Source organism: Podarcis gaigeae (genome assembly GCF_964106915.1).
Source record: "Podarcis gaigeae genome assembly, chromosome: 1".
Lineage (NCBI taxonomy): Eukaryota > Metazoa > Chordata > Lepidosauria > Squamata > Lacertidae > Podarcis > Podarcis gaigeae.
The window spans coordinates 39,727,044-39,751,099 of NC_139678.1; the positions used below are offsets into that span (position 1 = coordinate 39,727,044).

The following is a 24,056-nucleotide window of genomic DNA, read 5'->3' on the forward strand; positions in this document are numbered from 1 at the left end:
ACTCAAAGCTGTTTACAAAAAGATAAAACAAGAAAATTATCAAGAAGAAATTGCAACTGTTTAAAACGTCCAAAAAGTTAAAAGTATTAAATCGGGTTGAAAGTCACATCAGCTTTCTAAGCACCTGGATAGGCTTGTTTAAACGAGAATGTTTTTCTGCAGTTGCGGAAAAGAATACAGCGAATGCAGCTGCTTGATATTTAATAAAACAACTGTAAGCAACCGTTTTTCTATCAACACACTATCATAGCAAAGCAATGCAGATCAGGGGCAACACTATACAAAAATACACACACATTCAGTTCTCAGTGGCTGGAATTGGCAGAGGCTGTCATGACTCCTGAATCAAGCAGTGATCAAGATTCCAGAAGCTGCGGAGTCACCAGCTAAGGAGCCATATTCTGAGCTTAGTGACCAGAGGGCCACTACATCAGAGGCACCTTGGACCAGATCCCACCACACTCAGGTCTCTCAAGCACCTTCCTCTGAGCCTCAGGTGTGCCTCCCAGCCTACATTGTGATTCCAGCAGTGCAAGGAGCACACAAGACAAGAGCCCAGGTAGCATAGACCTGCCCATCAACCCAACCATAGGCTTGGTCCTTTAAGGATTGCAGTTCTCACAAATGAGTGGAGGAAGCTAGGAGAGGTGGACTGGAGGCAGAGGTTGAAAAGGCCGTTGACCTTTAGCCTTTGTTTGGGCAAGTTGCTCACTCAGAGCTGTCTATGGTGCTTCAAGCCCTGCCCCTTCACTGAACTGGAACAGGGCAGAGGCAAGGACATGGTGCTGCTTCTCCAGCACTTTCCCAGCAGGCAAAGCAGTTGTCTCTCCCCACCCTATGGATCAACTTTCACAGGTGGGTGGGACCACCCACCCACCAATCACTGGGTGGCATTGATGGCATCCAATGATTGGCAGGTGGATAGCCTCACCCATGTCAAAGTTGGCCTGCAGAATGGGAGGAGATAAGGATCTGGCCCACGGGGATGGGGATGTTCCTGCACCCACCTTAAATAAAAGGGCTAGAAATCAATTCACTTTTATTGAAAACTGGAAATTTATAGACTGGACCTGAAAGATATTTGGAAAGTTAGCTCCTTTCTCTGATGGCTGAAGCCTTGAGCTGTTGTAATAAGGAATAATATCCATTTCCTGGAAGTGTTTGAGTTTTGCATGTTTTATCACAAACTGTAATCCCATATCCTGCTTTATAACATGAGATAGGGTAGTTCTAATGTTTAGGCCACCCTTTCGGGTGCAACTGAGCCAAAGTTAAACTTGTTACACACCATTGATAGCCATTTGAGAGAGTTACCATGTACTTAACCTTCTTGATAACAGTATCAGAAAATAAATGTGTTTTATTTACTTAGTCAACTCAGGGGCAGCTTACTATATAAGAAATATCTCAAAGTGGTTTGCAATTAGGGGTCAAGGATTTTAAATTAGCAAGGAGACAAGGACTCTAGAACATACTACAGGCTCAATGCATATATACAAATTATATAAGCAGTCAACAAATATAATTATTTAATAAATACTCGTATTTACAATTGCAAATGTAAAAGCTGGAGTTTAAATATACATATACGCAGGCTATAAAATTATAAAAATAACAAGCAGTTCTATCCAGAGATCAATCATCAAAGAATACTGTTTTTCAGTCTCTGAAACATGCTACAGATAATAATAATAATAATAATAATAATAATAACTTTATTAATTAAATTAATTAAATACCCTTCATCTGTAGATCTCAGGGCAGTTCACAACCTAATTACAATATGAAAAACACAAAATACATAATAAAAATAAGAACAGAAGCAAACTAATAACCCGCCCTCCCACAACACATTTAAATGGGCATTGGATGTCAGTCAGCTAAAGGCCTGGTTGAAATGGAAAGTTTTTGCTTGGGCCCTAATGGTGAAGGTGTCAGCTGAACCTCCCTGGGGAGAGCATTCCACAAATGGGGAGCTTGAGCTTCCCATATGGCAAAAGGAGAAGGTTCCAGAGAACACCTTTCCCAACACTGACCCACACAGTCATCAGGATCGTTGGATGAGACTTGGTTGACTGGGCCTCAACTTGCAGTCTGCCAACTAGCAGCAACACAGAAGTGGTCCTTCTCCATGGTAACACCTATTTTATATCCAGTGTGTGGAACCTTTATCAGCCCAACGGCCACATTTTCTTCTGGACAATTTTCTGGGAACACATGCAAGTGGCAGGAGGAGCCAGAAGCAAAAGTGAGTGGAGCAGCACTTTTGCACTTTGCAAAATAGGGCTCAATAGCACTTTGTTTGGAATATAGGGCTCATTTGTTCTTGCAACCACCGATAAAAACTTTGCCACTGCCAAAGTTCTAACTTTTGTCCGGTCTTCCAGTAGGAACCTGACATAGTGAGCCTCTGACTTTCCCGGGAAAGGCACCAGCAAGGGTAGTATCAATTCAGCCCTGGCCTGCTCATACTTCGCACAATGTAACAAAATATGATTTATGGAATCGATGTCTTGAGCACACGAGCAAAGTCTGTCCTGGTAGGGAACTCCTCTCAACCTACCATCCAGCACTGCAGAAGGGAAGACATTCAGTCTGGCCTTGGTAAAAAGCCTTCGATAGTTAGGTACTGTCAGGTTTTTGAAGTAAGATGTTAACTCAAAGACATACCCATATTGAACTCCACAGCAGATAAAAATTTTGATTCTCGGATCTGGCAACCACTCACCCACAAGTCTCCATTATAGAGAAATGTGCATCTTATGCATGTCTACTCAGAAATAGGCCACATGAGATTTAATGGCTCTTACTCTCATGTAATTGCACTGAAGCCTTCTTTTCTCATTCAAAGCAATGGAGCTTAAGTCTTTCATTTCGACTACATTGCATCCTTTGCTACACTCCCATTTCTATTCACTCTTGGGCTAGATTTAGCCTCGGTCATCTGCTGTTATCTGCGCCGATGCATGGACAGGGCATTGTGCAACCATGTCAAAACAAAACGAAGTGTCCAGGCAGGAGGACGGAGGGTATGTCAGACCACATCTACAAAGGCCACGCAACTCTGTCAGGGTGATTCCAGGCAGGCTGTTTAGAAATGCTGAAATGAAATGAAACTAAGTCAATTAAGTGATACCAACCGAGGTTCAGGGTTTAATTGAGGGCCTAAGGTGAAGCCAATGACCATTAACTCCAGTCGGTCATTAATTCACAAAGAAATATCCTTGGCTGAGGTTATTCCTATTATAACGCAGCTTAAGCACTTCCGCTTCTAGAAAAATAGTTTTGCTTTTTGCCCCTTGTGCTGATGGAGAGGGAGGAGGGAGTAATGTTGAGAGGAAAGTGGCCTGTGGCCTGGTTACTACTCTCCCGGAAAATGAATACACTTTGGCCAATCATATCGTATTTTTAGTTCACATGCTTGATGGCAGCAATAGAACTGCGTCTGTGCTCAGTCAAAATCTATTACCCATTGCATTTTTAATTAACATTTAACAATTAAATGACTTTAAATGACTTCTAACTCTGCAAACTTTTCTAATAAAATGAAAGTGTGACAGGATAAGTACTGCAAGTTCATGCCATAAGATAAATTCTAATGGCGATAATGATTTGCGTGGTGCAGGTCCCTGCCATTAACATAAATCCTGGGTTATATACCAAAATCATTAAGCAAAAAATGCAAATCACACAAACTTCAATAAGATTAGAACTGTGAGTGATTAGTTTGGCTAATCAACCAAAGAAAATGCTTTCTTGGTTCTATTTTAAGTCTGTTAAAGCTCACATTGGAAACTGTGCATGGTTTCTAATGACCTGATGGTTTTTGTGGCATCATTTAGTAACCCTCTCTCTACTAGAAGGCTGGCACATGATTTGTTTCTTATGTTTCGTTCCTTGCCGACTTGTAGACTGCAATTGTATGGAATATTTAATATTCCATACTAATAGTGTTAAGGGTAGAAATCATAACAGCCCTATTCCTATGAGACACTGCAAAGACATATGACAAGGCTGTATACCTAGCCTGTGGAGAAGTGACGCTTGAAGAGTGGGGGAAGATCAAAGAAATAAAATGGAAGCACCCCTCCCTGATCATTATAACAAAGCCAATCTCCCATCTGCCTTTCCAGCCCTTGTTAATTGTGTTTATGCATATAGAGAGAGAGAGAGAGAGAGAGAGAGAGAGAGAGAGAGAGAGAGAGAGGCAGAAAAGAGCAGCAGCCTGGGGATTAGACACAGAGCAGGTGTTCTGTGTCTAAGAAGTTGTTTAGGAGTAAGCATGGAGTTGTTTGTGTGAATTGTCTGAAAACACCAGCAGAGGGCAGGAGGCAAGAATTCTACAAGCAAGCTGGTCTTTGACTTCTAAAACTAATTCTATTGATGTTAAGATCCTTAGTTGTTTATTCTGCACTATCCCCATTGTTTTCGGTAGGGCTATTTAAAAAAGACACTTTGGGGATTCAAGGCTAGCCTCCCATCCAACTCTGTGCAATATCTCAACGTAAATGTTTTTTCCAAACACTTCAGAACACAGTTATATGTCTCTTGGAACAAACAATGTACAGTTTCAGGCATATCCAATTTGTGTTCGACCATGCATGCATCACATTGAACCAGGAAGTGACCCCCAAAGTCACAAAAAGAGGCAGAACGGGGCAGGGTGGGGGGCAGAATGGGGTGTTTGCAGGTTTTTTCAATGGTGTTTCAAATATACGCAATTTCACTTAAATGCGGGGTACCTTGCAATGTAACCCCTGCTTAAATTGGGAGTTGCCTCTAGTGGCTTTAGAAAACAAATGATTCAATCTTAGGGAATTTTAAATGTCAACTCTTCACAGGGTTACCTCACAGGGTCTTTGTGACATTTTAGCAGATGTTATCAATGAAGAGAAACAGCACTGGAAATCACTTTGATACGATGGTGTCCTACAAGTCAGATTGCCCTAAGGTTTGTGCACAACGATACGTATCTGAGCACATCACAAGAGCTATGCTGGCCAGAGGAAGGCCAGCTACAATTAGGAATAAGAACTGGGGCTGTCAATCAGATGCTCCAGAGGTTTCTTCTAGATAGGAATGACCTCTGCTGGTTCCTCATCCATGTATACAGCAGGCAGAAATCATGGCGGAATTCTCATTGTGGAATCCCCAAAAATGCCTTCTGGGGTAGAATCCCATGAAAATGCTTCCTTTGGGACACTTCCCATGTTGCTTTGTTAGACTCAAGGCAATGAAAGAACAACTTGAGAAGCAGCCATTCAGATGAGCATAACATTTCAATTATCATTAGTATCTTAAATCTTTATTCTGTGACTTTGAAGCTGTCCCTGCTGTGGGACTCTCCTAGAATCATTGGCTGCAGAATTTCAGCTTGGCAACTCTATCCGCAAACCTGGAAAACTGGAACATTTGGATTTAGACTAATTTAATCCCACTGAAGTCAATGGTCACATGGAATCAATGGTGCTAAATGAGCTGGAGTCCATGCACTGTGTCTTAATCGGTTTTAGATTGCAGTCTTACAGCACAATCAAGTGAACATTAGGCACACTTAAATCCTGTTGGAATTAGCGGGATTTGAGTGGGCCTAAATTTCTCTGGACTGCACCCTTAGGGTCTAGTCTTTCTATTACTTTACATAATTGGGTCGCTTGTCTTGAAGACTTCTGAAAGAGATGAAAGGTGCTGACTTAGCTTCAGAGCCATGTTGTTGCTCCCGCTTAGCCAACTCACACCTGTGGAGTGGTGTTGTATATCAATACAGCCTGGGCAGGGAAGATGGTCCCTTGTGGCCTTGTGATTAATAGGTGCATATAGGCATGTTACAGAACTGTGTTATGGTTATAAGCTCATCAATATATGGTTATAAAATACGGTTATAAGCAGTCTCCTGATCTTTTGGACTCTCTAATCATATAACAATTGATTAGCCATTTATTAAAAACATTAAGTGTTCATTAGATCTTCATAAATGAAAAATTTAAAAGGTGTCTGTAACAGTTTCAGAAGAGATAAATATTTATTAAATGCTATAAAGACCCGCAATAATGAACCTCGTGACATGCTTCAAGAGATCACAAGTGTTTTAATGTCAACATTTGGCTTGGTTTTCTAGTGATCCCATATTAGAATCTCGTATTCGTTGGTTTAATTCCAGAACAAATCAACTAGGGCAGTGGACATTATGGTCAGAAGAGGTGGGAGGAAGAATAAGGAAAGTTTAGATGGGAGGCTGAAGAGAGAGAGAGAACAATGCATATCTTGCTGTGATTCAAACTATCACATTCTGAATGAGCTTGTAAACAGTACTAGCTTGGCTTAAACACAAGATAGTATCTTAGCAACTTACCCAGAACTGGGGATTCTGAGGGCTAGGATTTTACAACCATCAAAAGTTTTGGGGGAGGGGAACAGGAGTTGAATCTCAGCGCCCAGGAAACAGCCCTGTCTGCTCCCTGTCCATTCAGGTCCTCATCTCTGATCCCACTAAAGCAGCAGCCACATAAAATCAACTTAGGTAATTCTAGGAGAGTCTGACCCATAGCCTGTCCCCCCTTCTGCTTAGATAGCTGGAGTCTCTTCAGGTTTGGGATCTGGAGTTTACTGGTTGGGATGAGAAGAAGGAACACTCATGGGAAAACATCAGGACAGGCAATGATGGCACTGCATCAGATCTGCTTAAGAGCCAAACTGCATTAGGCTCCTTCCTAAGTTGTCATCTACAGCAGCCTATGAGAGGAGAGAGGAGACTGAAGGGCCTCTCCAGCAGCTCTGCTGAAAAAGCAACAATTTTTTTTGATCCTCTGGAAAATATGCCTTTACTTCTGTTCACTAAGTGTCTGAGTTTGTTTTTCTCCCTGATATTCTCTCCCCCCCCCCCTTTGTTTCATGTCTCTTAGATTGCAAACCTGAGGCTAGTGATTGTCTTCCCAATGATATCAGTAATCTGCTTTGAGAGTCTTTTATTGGCAGAAAAGCAGCATAAAAATGCCAGTCGTCACCACCATCATCGTCATCACCATCATCTATTTGACCCACCTTTTGACCTCTTCCGTCCCAGATTCATCCTGCCTAACCTATATTGTTTTTGCTTCTTTTAAGGTACTCCTTTTTTTAAAAAAAGTTTTGATCTTTTTGAAGAGCACACACACCTTTGGGTCAGGCGTGCTGGGCAGGTGAGGAAGGAACTGAATGGAAATGGATGCGTGAAATTATCAAAATACCGAGAAAGGATAGGGAAAATTATGCATGCGCATCCATTACAAGGGAACATATGTAAGTAAGGCTTGCCAAAGGGGCAGGGGAGGAAGGACAGGCAACCAAGCATGGCAGGCAGACACTGAAGAAAGAGCGAAGTTACTTTCTCTTTAAAAGGTGACACCTCGATCGACTATCCAATAGCTTAAAGAAGCCTTGTTCTTCTCTGCAGGGAATAGGACACCTGTGTAATGACCCGGGAAGGTCTTACCCTGCTTGATTGAGGAGGACTCGCCCCTGCTGCTTTCCCCTTGATTGAGGAAAGGGCAGCTGCTACTGAGGTCTCTGGTGATGGTGGGCCTTTCCGTCTGTCCTCCTTGGGGACCCCGCAGGTTGTCTCCAGCCATGGTGATGTTGACTGGCGGAGCTCTACCTCTTTTCAAAAATAGACACGATTGCAAGATTCATTGTGGAAAGACTTCGTTGTTGAAGGGAGGGGGCATGAAGTATCGGGGGTGGGAGAATGACACAGAGAGAAAGAGAAGATCTTTGCTCTTCCCCAGTGTATATCGTGTGTCGTTAGGCTCTGGAGTCACAAACAAATATGATTAAAAAGAGTTATTAGCACAAACAGCAAAGGAAATAGCTAAGCTGACTGCAAAAAATTAAATCAACACAGAACTGGTATGGCAGAAAGGGAATTAAAATTTGATTTAGGGGAATTATTTGCAGCACAACATTAGAAGTCAGTAAGCTAATTCCAAAATCTGCACTTCCTTAAAAACGGAGGGAATTTATTTTCAACATGATCTTATTGTAATTATCAGTATGATTCACTGCCTGCATGAGTACATGATCCAGCGATGAAATCCATGCAATGTCAAGAAGGCTTATCTCTTCCCCTGCCATCTTTGGTTTCTTTCTTTCTCTCCTTCTGTGCCTGTGTGAAGAAGAGAAAGAAGACTGCAAAGTGCCTTGCTGAGTATAAAAGCGACATTTCTTGAAATCTACTTTTCGAGCTATCTCTGGATAGCTCTGGATCTTCCCACTGTTTTGAGCCAGCAAATCTGAGACTTTTGGAACAACTTCTAGAATTTACGCCTAAACAATCACCTTCTGAGAACTCAAGTTGATAAACCAAGGTGAATCTTTCTTCATTGGTGGTTGAAAACTAATCTAATATTAATACCTGATTTTTCATTTTTGAATGGGTGTTATGGAGATGAATTAGCTCAGAAACAGACAAGAAACTTTCCCACAACAGACATTATTTCTTTTGCCCTACTGCCACTCCTGGCCAAACACTATTTAGAAGGTTTTAAAACATTTTTAAAGCCCTGCAAACCCCAGTTACCACTTTCATCTCCCTTGAGTGGCTGGGAATGGGTGACTATAATCTGTCCCCAGACTCACTTTTATTGATCTCCAGGGATTGTCTATTTATACAGCAAACCCCAGCAGGCATAAACATTAGGGATGTTGGGAATTGTAGTTCAGCAAAATCTGAAGGGCCAGGGTTTGCCTTTGCTGATTTAAATTATAGTATTTTCTTAATGTACATATGCATATATATTTTAGCATATGCAAATCTGTGCCCCACCCCCTTTGCCATCTCTCTCTCTCTCTCTCTCCATTCTTCTTTCCTGATGTGTAAGTGACTAGCCAGTATAAACACAATGCTCCAGTCTTCTAAACCATGGTTTGAGGGGTTGGCAATATGTTGTGGGTCGTGTTCTTCCTTCTCCTCCTCTTTTGCTATTGTTCCTCATTTTCTTTTTTATGGTTCTGCTTCTAACCATTATCAAGCAAACGATGCTTAGGGCAGGACTATGGTTTGCAATTCTCTTCAAGCTGCAGTTTCAAATAATGGTTTGGACATAATTCCTGGTTAGCACCCAGTATAGTATTCCCACTCACAGCAAACTATGCTTAGGAAAGGGAGAGGAGAGAGCGAATAAGCACTGGGCACGTTTCCAAGCCTCTCAATCAAAATGGAACCATGACATCTGAATTGGTTGCATGGGCACTGGAGCACTTGCTCAAGAACCCAAAAATGTCTCTGGAAAAGTCATACTGCTTAAGGCCTATGCTGAAAATGGAGAAGTTAACCACATTCATAGCCCTTCATAGCCCATGAAGCAGCAACCCTGAACAAGGTTGCCAGCTGTTCACTGTAGCTATGGCCATGTCATAGATACCTTCACCTGCTAATTCCAGCATATCAAGCTGCTATTAAATTTTGGCAGCCCTAACATTGAGAATCTGGTGTGATGTCTGTTCACGTATGTCTGGACGTCAGATGTATCTACGCAGCTCAGCTAATTCCCTAAATATGTTACATCTGTACCCAAACTGTTAACTTAATTTCAATACCTCAGTTTAAGACGTGATCTTGATCCGTTCGTAGTGGGCCAAAAATACTTTCTGTGTGAAAGCCTGCTGGAAGCCTGCCATGATTTCTCTCCCCACCACTACCACCCCACCACCACCAAATTTTCATTGTCTCTCCATTGTTCTCCTGTTTCCTCTTCCCCCTCACTTGGAATCCTCTCCAGGGGTCCAGATTGAGGGGCAGCTTGTGAAGCTTTCACAGTAGCTAACCACAGCCAACTTGCCAGGGCATTATGAAGTTTGTTTGTTTTTTAAGAAAAAAAGAATAAAATAAAAATGAATGTTTTCATTGTTTGGACTTTTTAATACTTTGTTGTGTTTTTTTATTCAAAATCTGTGCACTGCAGACAAAACAATTAGAAAATGCAAGCAATGCTCTCCGCAAACAACCCCAGGGTTAAATTCATTCCCAACATGGATATGGAGCAAGGTCCTCTCCACTAGCGTAAATCAAAATGGTTTGATTTACTGTGGTGACTAACACTGATTCATATGAACTGCAGATCAGCTCTACATATGTAGCTTTATTTTCCCTGCCCACCCCCCTGCACAAAGCTCTTAATATGTTTCTTTAGATTGTTCTCGAATTGCCATAAATACCATGCTACAGACACCACAAAAATAATGGCAAGTTGGAACACATCTGAGTGACATATAAAATTTGCTCTGTGGCAGATGAGCACCCTGGAGGTGCACAGGTTTGTCATAATATATAAGGAATCTTGGAGCTGATTAAATTATGTCTCTGTGCCAGTGTGTGTGTGTGTGTGTGTGTGTGAGAGAGAGAGAGAGAGAGAGAGAGAGAGAGAGCGCGCATTCAGGAGTATAACTGATTTGTTCCAGAGCTGATTTGTTCAAATGGATGATCTACAGCATATTGTGACATTATTTGGTTCATGTTTTCAAAGATGTCTTGATGGGGGCAGGGTGGGGGGTGAGAGAGAAACCCAAAACGTAAATATCACATCATGAAAAGTGCCGAGTGATTCCCAAACAACTGATGCCAAGTTAACCAACAGTAAACAACCAGATTCTCACTCCTTGTGCCATCACCACTTTTATAAACTTTTTGAAACAATACTAGAGGTTCTGTCTTTCTAACCAATATTCCGCTGACCTGAGGGGCAAATAAAGAATGGTGGAGGGGAAGCAGAAAAATGAATTGTCTCGTAATAATATTGTTGCACACCATCCCAGTCTCCAAGCCGTGCAAGATTCCAGGGGTTCAAGGTGCTAACTCAGGCCTCTGTTTCCTGGGAATGAGGGACAGCAGAGACTGTGGTGTCTTTATGATATAGGATTTATTTGCACATATATACAACCTGAGCCTGTGGGACACTGGTGGCGCTGTGGGTTAAACCACAGAGCCTAGGACTTGCTGATCAGAAGGTCGGCAGTTCAAATCCCAGCAACGGGGTGAGCTCCCATTGCTTGGTCCCTGCTCCTGTCAACCTAGCAGTTCGAAAGCACGCCAAAGTGCAAGTAGATAAATAGGTACTGCTCCGGTGGGAAGGTAAACTGCATTTCCGTGTGCTACTCTGGTTCGCCAGAAGTGGCTTAGTGATGCTGGCCACATGACCTGGAAGCTGTACGCCGGCTCCCTCGGTCAGTAAAGCGAGATGAGTGCCACAACCCCAGAGTCGGCCACGACTGGACCTAATGGTCTTTACTTTTACCTTTACAACCTGAGCCTAGGATGGAGGGGCTCACTCACAGCATTAACTCACAGATTCTGCTTCTTCCATCATCATAGCCTTAGATTCAAGCATGGCTCTCCCTCTTTGGCTTCTGCCTGCTTCTAACTTTCATCTCTCACACACAACTCTATTGTCCTTCAATCTAACTATTTGTTTTCTGGCGCAGAGTCACTTCCTTTGTTCCCCTAACGACCCGTACTCAGGGGACCATTATGGCCCTTGCCTGGCCATATTAAACAAGGGGCTCCTTCATTGATTTTAACCCTTGCTGGATCCAGGAATTAGAAGGGACTCAGGCATACAGTCTATGTTGCCCTGTCCAAATTCATAACACAATTCATTCTTAGTTCAGTGCTAAAAGGATAGTCTTCAAGGGGTGAAAGCTCCTGGAGATTCATGGGGCTGGCCAAAGTGAAGGCCACCTCTTTAGCAGATGACTACATTCTCATTTTCCAGACCAGACTAGCTTTTATTCCTAATTAGTCACATCTTGCTTGTTCTCACTTTCTTTCAGTTTCCCTCTCTTAACTCTACTCCCCATAGAGAGATAAACAACACAGATTATTCTTTTTTACCAGTAGAACCTCTGTTGGGACCCAATGAACATAATGCTTCCTCCATCAATCCAGCTGGGCAAAAGCATCTGAGAGGCATTTAGATGGAGGCCAGTGAAGAGTGTCACCTGGGAAGAATCCTGAGGGCAGGACAAAGAAGCCTGGAAGTCCACATTCAGCCTGTGGGTCAAAGCCCCCACCAGTTTGAGCACTCAGAATCCCAAGGTGCATCCTGTTTGTACTTTTTGATTTTGAAACCTATCAGATAGTGTGGGGTTTTTTTATTCATTCAGTCTGGCAAGGTACAAGAAGCATGCAGAGCGTAGTTCAAAAGGGTAGAAAACAAAAATTGGCATTCTGACTATTGCTCCGCATTATACTGGGGCCTTTCTGGGTCTTTTCATTTAAACTCCATTTTGACTTGAATACCGTTACTGTGGATTCTTGTGGAGGTGTTTATGGATTTTGCATTTGGCTTGCTTTGTGGTTGTGTTTTGAAACTATTTACAATTTTTGTACCGGAAGTCTGTTGTGCAAGCAAAACTGCAACATTGGACACAATCCATTGTCTCTTTGCAACTTTTAAATTGGTTAGTAAGTCATGCCCAGAAGGAGAGTCAGAAGTGGTTGACCATTCTGGTTGGCTTTGTGCTTTTAGCCTGCATTTCACTATTATAGCATGTGGGACAGTGATATACACAATGGACAAATGGAGACAAATAATGAAGCTAAACACCATTGGCTTGGGTAAAATTTGGGAAACAGTAAACTTACTGATCCCAAGTGTATCCACTGGGATCATGTGAATAATATGTAGACATTTTCTAAGCAGTCCTAGTAAGGTGTCAGAAAAGCATTATATCCAGATAAAGATTCTATCCCGTCTCATTTCAGTGTCCAGCAGGAAACGGCACATGAAACTGGAAAACATGAGTTAGGGGTTGCTTGGTCTCAGTTGGGAAAGTTATGTACGTCTGAAACAGGGGGTAGGAAACCCAGCCTATAACTTTGGCTGTGCAAGCTCTCTTGATGAGGCCTGTCAGAAGCTTGTTACACTGAAATGAATGCTCCTTGGCTGTCTTTTTGCTCCTTATTGAAAAGAAAGCAAAACTGTAACTTGATTCTTAAACAAATTTCAAATGGTGTCATCATTGCTAATGGTTCTTTTACAATTCAGTTCATCACTTTAGGCAAATAGCTCTGATTCATAAATTCTCCAATTGTCAAAACAACATAAACGATCGTTTATCAAAATGCAATAAATCTCGGCAAGCAACGAGATAGTGTAAAGAAGACTCGCTGTTGTGTACAGGGCTCTGCTTCCTTGGCTGCATTTAAAGGGCCATCCGTGAGTGGATAGGCATTGAAATTGTTGCTGCAAGTCGCCTAACATTTTGCACGGAAAGCATTCAGCCTGCGAGCTTTAGTGGTCCTTTGGAAACCTCAGAGCTTCTTCCGTCAGCGACGGCGCTTCTCCAGATGGTATGAGGCTAACCTCTTAGCTTAAACATCTTTTTAGCATTCTTTACTTGAAGCTCATCTCCAATGTAAAATCAGGCAAGGCATTTGAAATCTGTCAGATCCTCAAGATGCTGCCATGCACGCTTTTCACTTCGGAAACCTTGAGGGCCCTGACTTCAAGCTAGGAGGAGCACATCAGCGAAAGATGCCATGTAAGGAAATGTCACTTACGTGTCCATGCTAAAATTAGGGCTAAATGAACTGCTCTCCCAATATAATATGCATTTCCGGATTTGCTTGGGTGGGAAGCCAAAGTCTATCCACCCACCTCCTCAGTTCATCATAGGCTGTTAAATTAGAACAGAACTAAAATGTCATCTGAACACGGGTATGTGATGAGGTTTCAGCGTTTTGACTGGTGGTGGAACCATCTCTGAAGAACGTGGTGGTGGCAGTGAGTCAGTTCACGCAGTCTCTTGTCTCCTGTCTGTCCATGTCTGCATGGCAGTGAACGTTCATGCAAGTTAGTAAGCAGAGGGAGGGCCATAGCTCAATGGTTGAGCTTCTGCTTTGCAAGCGGAAAGTCCCTGTTTCAATACTCAGCATCTCCAGGCAGGGCTTGGAAGGTCTCCCTTCTGAAGCCCCGGGGAACCACTGCCAGTCACTGTAAACAATGCTGGGTTGGATGAGCCAATGGCCTGACTCCGTATAAGGCAGCTTCTGGTGTTCCAGTTGCCACAACTAAAACAGCAACTGCAGTAAGCCCTTATTGGGAGGTATCACTTGGTGGCCTTGTAGGCATGGCCGACTGGAGGGAGCGCAATGCATGTATCAATCTCACTACTAAATGGCCAGCAGCACCCAGCATTGGCTCTAGTCCACTGCTGTTACTGGCCAACACTGGATTCTGCTATCCATGTAGCAGGATACCTGCCTGCCTAGCCAGCTTTGCCTCTGCCAGGAGAACCTGCTGGTAGATGCTGATGGTCACTGAGCCCATTGCATAAGCTGCCAATGCTGTGTAGAATCATTTATGGCTACAAGATGTGAAGCAGAAACCAAGCCCAGCAAGATGCATGGGTTCCCATTCCACACATTACATTTCTGATCATCTATGCAGATGCAGAACAACATCTCCTTTTGCAAAGTATGACACAGCATAATATATCAGCGGCTGCATGTGAAATGAAAATAGGAGTATCACTCATTATACCAATTGACTCTGTGTGTGTGTTTTCTGTCTCATCCATCAATATGACTTTTGCTTCTCTATTAAAGTTTTAATCTGTGGAACTGCAAGTTGAAGCTTTTCAATAAAATTTGTCGCAGTGAAGGGACTTGATCACTAGAGAGACGATCACTCCACAAATGAGATAATTATATGTGATCTTGTGGAAGAAAACATAGATTTTCAAATTTTAATCTGAAAGATTTCACATGAATCAAGCTAAGAATAAATAAATTTGAGAAGTTTTAAGAAGCCAATTAGCCCATTGAAAATCCATGTGGGTGAATTTCAGCTAGATTGATTATGCTCTCCCTACCATTTAGAAGGTATGAACTAAATTAACATTTGTGGTTCTACACAAGTGAAAATTGCTTGCTAGTCACTTCTGAGTTTCCTCTGTAATGTATAGTGAGGCCCAACAAACCTGGTCAGTGCCCTGCCTTGACTGACTATGTGCCTTCCCTCACAACAACTTCCCCAAATGGTGCCCTACAGAGATTTGGGACAACAACTCCCATCTGTCTCAGGCAGCAGGGTCAATGGCCAGAGATTATGCAAATTGTTGTCCAAAGCATCTCAAGGGCACCAGTTTGGGGAAAGCCTCCATAGAACATGCCCCCAAATGCCTTGGCAAATGAGTTGATATAGAAAGAACCATAGAGCCATAGAATTGTAGAGCCGGAAGGGGCCATGGGGGTCATCTAGTCCAACCCTCTGCAATGCATGAATATTTCACTCAGCATGGGGCTTGAACCCACAATCCTGAGATTAAGAGTCGCATGCCCCACCAATGGGCAAAAGCTTGAAAACCACTTTTGTAAACTAGAAGTCTCTAAGAATAGCCTAACAATTAACAACAAAAAGGGTGCCTATGTTAGGAAATGGGGAAAGACGTCTGATTGTTGATTGCAATTTTCATGTATTGTGGAATCGGATCCAATCCATCTATCGCTGCTCCTTCAGGGTCATTCCTTTCAGAGGGACTTGATTGCTGTTTCTGCACAAGCCCAGCGGAAATGGAGACAGAGGAGCAGCAATGCCTGGTGAATTGTGGCCACATCTCTCTGAGAATTCCCATTAAAATCTGTTCCCAATGCCAGACATATTTTATTTCATCTTTTACTGCATTAGTCTTCCATTGGATCCTGCGAACATCTGATTAGAGTTACCTTAAAAGTTTGGAGTTTATATTAGAGATGAGAACAAATAATAAAGAAAAGAAAAGGGAGGAGGGAGAAACCCTGATCACAACAACCTTGAACTTTGAGAAAGTTCAGATCTGGATCCAGATTTTACAGCTGGGCCCCATCCTCTTATTTAAACATCTTCCAGGGCTGAAGATTGTTGCAACAGACTACAGAAAATGTTCAGAACCACATTTTGTGTAGCTGCTCATACTTTCCTCTAATTATTCCCACCCATTATTTGCCCTTTAATCTCTAATGCAGTCATTAAGAGCAACCATCCCTAATGCCCTGCCCTTAAAGTGTTCTTCATTCCAGTGAAGGCTGCAATGAATCTCAGCTCAGAAGTGACTTGTCCATGCAAGTACACTCCACATGTGGATGATGTTGGGAACAGCCTTCACACGGATGTCTATCTTTCATGCAGCCATAATTTCAGAAGCCACCATCACCGCGGCCTTAACAGATGCACAGAGAGATTCCATGGTAGGAACTCTCTGCATGACTGGAGGGGCTCCATGTGATCATAAGATCCAGAAAGAAGGCAGACATGTTACATAGGTTACAGGGACCAACAGTTAATCATAGACTTGTAGAGTTGGAAAGGAGCGCTAGTCGAACCCCCTGCAATGCAGGACTCTTTTGTCCAACGTGGGGCTCAAACACAGTCTTGAGATTAAGGGTCCTGTGCTCTACTGAATGAGCTGACTCAAGACGGGTGGGTGTGGGTGTCTGTGGATCATCAACGTTTCCCTGGCATTGCAATGTGGGATTACATCCTACATCAGGCATGTGCAAAATCCGTTTCAGTGGCCTAATCCTGCCCACCGATCAGTTTAATCTGGCCCCTGTGGCAACTTCAATCCTAAAAAAAGGTCAACAACTGTCAGCCCTCACGGCCCTTTACTTCATCAAATCTGGCCATCTTTGAAAAAAGTTTGGACATTACTGTCCTACATGGACCACTGCCATCATGCTGTGAATCTCTGCCCACACACCTCTAGATAAGAATGTAAGAAGATAAGAATGCTAGATCAGACCAGTGCGCCATCTACTCCAGCATCCTGTTCTCACAGTGGCCACCCAAATGCCCTTGAGAAACTCTCAGGCAGGATCTGAGTGCAACACTGCTCTCTTTCCACCCCACCAGTGGTTACCAGAAACTGGTACACAGAAGCATTGCTTGCCTCTGACCATGGCATTGGAGCATAGGCATCATGGCTAACTTTCAATAAGTCCACCAGAGAAACAGAGACATCCCCAGGGAGGCAAAAGCATAAGCCCTAAACATGAAACACATAAAAATCCTTCTCAGCTGCCCTCTATGATTGAATTTAAAGAAAATCAGATTTTGAGGATCAGAGTCCTACCTGAACTGGAGAAGGAAAGTTTGATAGATTTCCTCACACAGGAATTTGCTGGTTATTGGGACTTGGGTCAAGAAGAGATCAAAATTGTGAGGGCCTTCAGACTTGGAAGAGGAGGGAAAAAAGAGAAGAACAAAATAAGAGACTGTTAGAACTACCAGAAGAACCTAGAAGAACAACAGTCAAGAGAAAAAAATGTGAAAGACGTCCCGAAATATCTTTTAGATCTTAGGTTTAACTACGGAGATTTGGTCACCCTGTCGAGAAGGAATAAAATCATCTCTAGGTGGGAGTTTCCCCGAGATCTACTCTTCAGCCTCAAAGGAAGGAAAATAAAAATAAGATCAGTAGAAGACAAAGTAAAGTGCATGTATAATTACAAAGAAGACTTGCAGAAGGGACTTGGAAAAGAGTTAAGAGCCTCGGACAGAAGATTACCAGGTTGATGGACTATATGGAATTGGCGGAAATGACTGGCAGAATCCGAGACCAGGGAGAAGAGACGGTGGAAGAAGATTGGAAAAAGTTTAAAGACTATTTATAGAAATATTGTAAAATGAATGAGTGTTAGAAAAATGTTGGAATGAAGTTATATGGCTTTAGTAGAAATGTTATAAGGAATTAAGTACAAATAGATTATTAGAGTATTAAAGGGAAAATAAGGTTAAAATATGCTAAATTATATGACAGAAAATAGAGGAAGATGGAAAGGAATTGCTGAAACAATTAATAGAAGTGGAAGACAAAAAGGGAGGTGTGAGGAGGTCCTTGAAACAAGTGAATGAAAGTTAAGATATTGAAATGATATGATGTGAGTTTTAAATTGTTTTTGTTTGGTTTGGTTTAGTTTATTGTTAATGTTGTGTTGTGTAATGTTTATATATTGTATTGTATTTTTTTTCTTTTTCTCTTCTTTTTCTTTCCTTTTTTGTAGTGTTTAAAAGTAATAAATATTATTTTTAAAAAATCCTTCTCAGCTGCAAATAAATAATCTTTCCCCCCCACAAACAAAGGTCCAGAAGATGGGGTGCTGCCTGCCTCCTCCAATAACTCTGTAGAAAAGCTGAAAGAGCTCGTATCAAGGTCTGTGTTTCCCACCTCTCACCCGAAATCTCTCAATACCTTGCCCTAAATACCAGTTATTACAAAACTTTAGGACAGTCCCTGCCTCAATGGTTCTTCCATTCAAAGGGCGTGCATGCACCATACTCAGCCATATTAAGCCATATTCAACCCAGCTATTAAGATTGTTGTCTCTAATGTTCCAAATGCTCTATGGCAGGGACGTCCAACTCCCAAGGGACTGCAATCTACTCCCGGGGGGGGGGAGTGATCTACCCATGGGGGGGGAGTTCAGAGTGGTTGAGCTTTTTTTAGGGGGGGGCAGACCAAAGTTGTTCACCTTTTATTAAAGAGTAAGTATGCAGAATTAAAATAAATCGCTCACTAACAACGCAGACACTAACACATGAACGCAGCACTACAGCAGACAACAGAAGAACGCATACTAAATGCAACGCAGGGAAAGACCAAGGAGGGGTGGAGACACGATTCTAAACAATGTGAGTGATAATGATCCCGCGATCGACCACAATCATATGGGGATCGACCTGTCGATCGTGGTAGACCAGTTGGACACCCCTGCTCTATGGGGCTAACATAGGGGGAACTGGTATTAAATCTGAAATAGAGGTCCTACAAAATAAATTTATGAAGCAGATTTGGGGGCTTCCCTGCAGGACACTGGCAGCCCACCACAGAACTGAGTTGGGCCTCCCCTTGCTAGCAGCCAGAATTGATCAAGCCTATCTGGGATACTGATGCAAGCTAAATGCCTTCCAGGATCATACTCTTACTAAGCTCTGCTGGTTAGAGCAACTAAGGAGAGGGGGCTGGGCACAAAAGTGCCAAGGTAAGTTTAGGGCTTATAATTTTCAAATGGAGAACTACTTAGCCCTTAGACCAAATGACTTTAGAAATTGGATTTTTGATCAGGATGTCAACCAAGACAGAGCATCCATCATTTCCGCCCATTACTCTACTTGGTACTCCCAAATTAAGACCAATCACTCAAGGCCCAGTTACCTCGAGACTCTGACCTTCCCACAACTTTGTAGAACTAAGATTCAAACAGATGCCCTCAGCATATTTAGAGGGGAGATATCGGGGAATTCCCCATATGTATCACAAATATATATATGGGTGCAATCAGGTAGAGGACATTACACACTATCTACTGATTTGCCCCCTGTATACAATACCCAGAGGGAAATTTATATCACCAATTCTTAATTGGCTTCCGGGTCAATTTGCACAGGAAGTGACAGTTGAACTCCTAGCAGATAAACATCTATACATCACCCACCAGGTAGCCAAATTTGCTCTGGCAGCCAAGCAGTTCCAGCTATGTGAATACACTACAACCTTAAATTTTAATGTTGTAAATTTCTTTTATGTTGTAAACTGCTACAGGTTACGTTGTATGATTTTAGGTGAAAGTTTTCCTTTTATTCTGTGTCGTCCATTGTAAAGGCCTTTGAGTATATGCAAAAAAAATGGACTCACCCTGCCTCATGCATTCCACGCAAGACTTTCCCTAAAGCCATCTTGTCCCCACCTTGCCAGCAGAACTACAGAAGAAAGTGCCCAGGTACACAGCCACATGTTGAAAAGAACCGAGTCATGTTTGCAGACCTCCCTTGCATCAGGGTCGACAAACAAAATACAACTGGGAGGACAGAGACTAAATTGTTTGAAGACATCAACGTCCAGTTCTTACACAGTAAGACTGGGATCACCTGAAGCAGACTGCATCTAACTGAATGTTTCTGTTAAGGTCCCATGCTATCTTAGCTAAGTGTAGCCTTTCTTTATTTCAAGTTCTATTTTCAAAAACACAGTTCAAAGTATACAGCAGAGAGGGGACCTTCCTCTCATGTCTTTCAAATGCGGGTGCCAATGCTTGGCCTTCTAAGACAGCGGGACAGTGTCTGGAGTGATGACTTAACTGTTAAGCTGTTCCTCATTTTGCAGGCTTGTACAACCGGACCTCGCAGTGGAAACAAAATCATCCTTTCTCTGTGACCGTGCGCAGTGCTCTTCAACAGGGCTGCATGCTCATTTAAGGAAAGAGCCGGTTGGCTCCATCGACTGAGTGGAAAATCATCTCCCCACCCCACTTCTGTGCAAAAGGGAGCAGTTGGAGAAAAGTTTAAATCAAAGGGAAATTCCTCTGGTACCATGTTCACAATGTTTATCCCAGTGGGATATGATACAGTATGTGAAATGGCTGTGTTTCACAACAATTATGAAAGAGAAAAAACATGTGGAATAAATATAACATATAACAAAGAACAGCGGTATAAGTTCAAGTCTGTCACAACTAATAATGAGTTAATAGGTTAGATGGGCTTGGTTTTGCCGTCATCTGTAGTTTTGCTCCATCGTCTCTTCTAGGGGTGCTTCTGTTGCAGGTAATTGCCTCGCTTGTATATAAAGGCCTGGTGGTGCTGGTGGGGTTTCTGTGACGTTTGCTTGTTAGGGGGTGTTATTATGGGGCAGGGAAAGAAAGAGAAAGACATGATAGTTGGTACACAGGTTGTAGGTTGGGGCGGGGGGTGAGGGGATTTATGATCAACATTTTGCTGAGAAAGTGGGGAGGAGTTATTAGCCTCTGTGCAATAAAGTATATTCACAGGCATCGAAAATGGCATCTGTCTTGTTTAGGAATGGAGGCAATTGTGCTGTGTGACACAACGAACCTCCTTAAGACGTTATGTATCATTGCACCCTTTAAAAATGCAGTACACTTTTCATTGATCTTTCCATTTCGTTTTGATTTAAAATGCAGATCTTTCCCGCCGTCAAAATCTTAGCATTTTTTTTTATGTGTAAATGTGGAGGGAGGAGGGGAAGAAAATCCATTTCAGACACATGCAGCCTCCATAAATTACTTTTTGTGGTTGAAACAGTATTCGCTTATGTCATGGGTTGAACATCCCCCTTTATTAGAATGCTATTTATTGCCACCAGCTGCAGTGCTTAGCTAAGAAAGTTCTTGACACCAGTGATTGCTTTCAGCACCAATGCTTCCGGCTGCTAACAGGGGCTTCTATTTCCAAATGCAGTCACCCCTTGTAAGCTCTTCCTTCTGGCGCACAGATACCGCCTGTCATTGTTACCGGGTGGCGTAGGTGGGGGATGGGACTGAACCCAGGGATGCTATGTGATCACTTGGGCTGCAAATCTCCCAAGCCTTTGAGATTTCTTGCCTAGCGTTGCTGCCACAAAAGCCTCCAAATGAGTACAGGAATGCGTGAGATCCTATCAGTTATGGATTCGTTTTCTTTCCTCTAAAATGAAGTTACGATTTCAGCTCATGAGCAAAGGGCAATTCACACAAGGCGCAAACTGCATGGGGGAAGCACCCAATTTCAGCCAGAGAGGCGCTCGCTGGCCTGTATTGCTTTTCCAAGCCAGGGGTAGCTAGACAAAAGTAATTACTCTTCTTCTGTAAAAGGCTGTCATTACTCTTGCATGAATAGTTTAGCTCTGCTATTTCCTTGCCTGCCTTTCTCCGTTCAATTCAGGGAAACCAAGCAGGCTCAAAGCAAAAGAAGGCGGGGGGGAGTGTGTGGGGAGGGAAATCTGCACATTTTCTAGTGGGCACTTAGCTGAACGTCTCCAGGTAACTCTCCAAAACTGCTTGCATGTGCCTCTGTAGAGATATCCTAATATTTCGTTAATATAATTGGTCACATATATTGGGCCCACTGGTTTGAGAACTTCTCTTTCTCTATCCCCAGTTATGGCCACAACACGTAATTGGGCTCAAGTCGTCAGAAGTGCCAATCAGACGCAGAAGGAAACTTGGACGCCATTAATACAGAATTGCAACTAATGCTCTGATGCCTTAGCAAAAACATTTTGAGCAGGCTGAGCACTAATGTTCTGCATTCTGTAGTTAGCAACGTCACATTTGGTTGAAAGTTCCCATTGCAGTCTTCAGAAACACAAGCCACCCAAAAAGGTGTGGCTTTTTTTATTGGCAGTGTACTTTTGAATCCAAGTTTTAATTACACTGATTGTCTACTTGTCTCCTACTCTCCCTGGATTCGTCACTCTTTCATTGCCCAGTCCCTTAGTTACCACACTGCAAAGGGGAACCTATTTGGTTCTATGGGTCAAATCTGGCCCCACCCTCATGGGCCAACATTTGCAGGTGGTTGAGGCAACCCATTTGTCAATCACATGGCATCAGACGACCACCTGTAGAGACCTGCCATGCATAGCCCAATTGGGCAGGACTGAACCCCACCATCCATCATCTGAGGCCTACTGTAAGCTAAGGCTTCCTGTAACTAAGTACATATCACTGAAATAACCACATATTTCCCCCTTGCCTAGCCATGCCTCCATCTCTGCCTTCCCCTGCTGTTTCCCTGTGTCTGTTTTAGATTGGAAGCCCCTGAGGAACATACAAAGCTGTCTTATGCTGAGTCAATCCATTGGTCCATCTAACTCAATATTCTCTACACTAAATGGCAGCAACCATGGATGGCAACTTGAATAAAATATTGGGGGGGGCAGGTAAGCCCTGCCCCTCATGATCGATCACATGACACGGTGCACACACCCTGTTTGAATCATAGAATCATAGAGTTGGAAGAGACCACAAGGGCCATCGAGTCCAACCCCCTGCCAAGCAGAAACACCATCAGAGCACTCCTGACATATGGTTGTCAAGCCTCTGCTTAAAGACCTCCAAAGAAGGAGACTCCACCACACTCCTTGGCAGCAAATTCCACTGTCGAACAGCTCTTACTGTCAGGAAGTTCTTCCTAATGTTTAGGTGGAATCTTCTTTCTTGTAGTTTGGATCCATTGCTCCGTGTCCGCTTCTCTGGAGCAGCAGAAAACAACCTTTCTCCCTCCTCTATGTGACATCCTTTTATATATTTGAACATGGCCATCATATCACCCCTTAACCTCCTCTTCTCCAGGCTAAACATGCCCAGCTCCCTTAGCCGTTCCTCATAAGGCATCGTTTCCAGGCCTTTGACCATTTTGGTTGCCCTCCTCTGGACACGTTCCAGTTTGTCAGTGTCCTTCTTGAACTGTGGTGCCCAGAACTGGACACAGTACTCCAGGTGAGGTCTGACCAGAGCAGAATACAGTGGCACTATTACTTCCCTTGATCTAGATGCTATACTCCTATTGATGCAGCCCAGAATTGCATTGGCTTTTTTAGCTGCCGCGTCACACTGTTGGCTCATGTCAAGTTTGTGGTCAACCAAGACTCCTAGATCCTTTTCACATGTACTGCTCTCAAGCCAGGTGTCACCCATCTTGTATTTGTGCCTCTCATTTTTTTTGCCCAAGTGCAATACTTTACATTTCTCCCTGTTAAAATTCATCTTGTTTGTTTTGGCCCAGTTCTCTAATCTGTCAAGGTCGTTTTGAAGTGTGATCCTGTCCTCTGGGGTGTTAGCCACCCCTCCCAGTTTGGTGTCATCTGCAAATTTGATCAGAATGCCCTTGAGTCCATCATCCAAGTCGTTGATAAAGATGTTGAATAAGACCGGGCCCAAGACAGAACCCTGTGGCACCCCACTAGTCACTCTTCTCCAGGATGAAGAGGAACCATTGATGAGCACCCTTTGGGTTCGGTCAGTCAGCCAGTTACAAATCCACTGAGTGGTAGCATAGTCAAGACCGCATTTTACCAGCTTCTTTACAAGAATATCATGGGGCACCTTGTCAAATGCCTTGCTGAAATCAAGGTAGGCTACATCCACTGCATTCCCTTCATCTACCAGGCTTGTAATTCTGTCAAAAACGAGATCAGGTTAGTCTGACATGACTTATTTTTCAGAAATCCATGCTGACTATTGGTGATTACAGCATTCCTTTCAATGGCAATGTCCACCAAATATTTTATTGGGGGGGACCGAAGACCACTTGGCCACTAGGAGC

At 43.0% G+C, this 24,056-nt stretch overlaps 1 long non-coding RNA gene across 2 annotated transcripts; it reads left to right on the plus strand.

The window, feature by feature from the left end:
* LOC310847756 lies at window positions 1-20,311 on the plus strand. 2 transcript variants are annotated; one of them, XR_014565994.1, is made up of 4 exons: window positions 1-559; window positions 6,903-7,104; window positions 7,433-8,342; window positions 20,116-20,311. It is a non-coding gene; the product is annotated as an uncharacterized lncRNA (long non-coding RNA). The 2 variants fall into 2 exon arrangements; XR_014565995.1 differs by lacking the exon at window positions 20,116-20,311 and having other exon boundaries at window positions 8,151-8,283.
* Window positions 20,312-24,056: the final 3,745 nt, after the last annotated feature.